Source organism: Lolium perenne, chromosome 2, assembly GCF_019359855.2.
Source record: "Lolium perenne isolate Kyuss_39 chromosome 2, Kyuss_2.0, whole genome shotgun sequence".
Taxonomy (NCBI): domain Eukaryota; kingdom Viridiplantae; phylum Streptophyta; class Magnoliopsida; order Poales; family Poaceae; genus Lolium; species Lolium perenne.
This window is the reverse complement of record NC_067245.2, coordinates 173,745,703-173,747,522: the sequence shown is the minus strand read 5'-3', so window position 1 is coordinate 173,747,522 and position 1,820 is coordinate 173,745,703. Positions and strand designations below refer to the sequence as shown.

At 43.0% G+C, this 1,820-nt stretch overlaps 1 non-coding gene across 1 annotated transcript; it reads left to right on the top strand.

Annotated features, from left to right (window-relative positions):
• The first annotated feature begins 238 nt into the window (after positions 1 to 238).
• Positions 239 to 312, top strand: TRNAT-AGU (transfer RNA threonine (anticodon AGU)). Its single transcript has one exon. It is a non-coding gene; the product is annotated as a tRNA-Thr (tRNA).
• The last annotated feature ends 1,508 nt before the right edge of the window (positions 313 to 1,820 follow it).

Sequence of the window (1,820 nt, the reverse complement as noted above, 5' to 3'; positions counted from 1 at the left end):
GACAAATGTAGCCGTTTCGTTCTTCTGTCTGCATCTTGAGCTGACGAACATGATAATCCAGTCCGATTGCTCTCGGACTTGCCATGAGAATACTCTGATAAGTCCTGGCCAAGTTTCAGATCTTCCCAATTCCCATGTCAACAACAAAAAAAAAGTTCAGATCTTCCACCAGAGAAACGAGACCAGCACGTGTGTCATATAATAAACTTATAAGTTTTAAAAGAAATTGCAACCGTAAGCTTTCGTAGCTCAGTTGGTTAGAGCACCCGTTTAGTAAGCGGGAGGTCTTGAGTTCAACTCTCAACGAAAGCAATTTACCCTTTTTCATACTCTTTTTTTCTTATCATCCTGAACCCCGCATTCCGTTCTTTTGGAATTTTGGATAATGGCCACTGTCAAACGAAGTATTTTGACTACATAATGACAAAAGATTGCATTGCCAAAAGTGTGGAAATGTGCACCTCCAACTTATTGGTGTGCTCCCCACAGTATGATCACAGTTTCATTTCTTCTTTTTTCTGAATCACATGGCACGGATGGCACACATCAATACAAGGTATGCAAATTCCAACCATGGCTCTCGCTCTTCAACGAGTCAAGAAGATTCTGGGTATACCTAGCTCGATTGGATTTGTCCATCTGGATGCATGCTGTATTCAGCGAATTCGTGTCAGTGCTATGTAAAGTTTCAGTTCGGACGGACACATGTCCACCTGCCTGCGATTTCCAGCGAACTTGTCAAAAGAGTATTGCAGAAGCTGACCGTTGGATCCTCGGTTTGACATGTACAAGATTCAGCGCTGACTCAGCGAAGAATTCTGCACACGACACGATGTTTTGTTGGTTTGGTAGCAAAGATCACTGAAATGACAACCTGACACTGCCATGGATCATATCACTTCAAATTGGACTTGTCCAGGTGTACACATGTTTATTTTTCTCTACTTTCTACCTCTGAGATATGAGTGCTGACGCCTTTTGAGGACGCGACGACTAACATCAGAAACATTGTGTTGGTGGGGTTGGATTCATGCAAGCCTAGAAATGTGTTGAAATCTGACAGCGCAATCAGGATGCACACACAAGTTTGTGCACTTCCCTTGTCGATTCCAACAGGTTTCCTAAAAGACAAGGGAAGTGCAAAACCAAGTGCACTTTCTTCCTTCTTAATTTGCTAAGAAATGATTGCTTCAAAACCAACCCGTGAATGCTTGAACTACCTCCTAGAATATATTTTTTTCTATCCTATTTGGGAAGAGGTGGTAGTTCTCAAAACTTCATGGTGACTGGTGAGCCCCTTGTTATACCTCGCCCAAAACCATGCGGCCGACTAATAGACGCCCGTACCCTAGTTAAATACTACTTGTTTATCAATCCTACTTGTAAGACGTTGGCTTCCAATAAAACCATTGTAAGACTGTACTTCAAGTTGGTTGTGTTTTCTCGTATCAATTGTTGAATGGATTAGGCATTTTAAAATTGGTTCAATCTGGATATAGGTACTCATGTAGCACCTTTTACCTCGTTTGCATATGAAGTAATCATTAGTCAAGGCACCGAAAACAAGGTGAGAAGATATAGATGTTGGTCGGGATGACCACATTGTTTGCATTGTCACCGGCGCTCGAGACGAAGATGACTCGATCAAATGTGAGCAGACTCATCGAGATGTCTCCCAAGAGCTTATCACCACTTGCCGAATGCAGGTTCGCAAGAGGCGAGGTTCCGAACGCATGTTCTCTCGTCTGACCATGCTATACCTAGACAAAACTCACGCCGGGCTGAGTTTTGGGCCGGATTGAAAAACGCAAGAAGAGAGC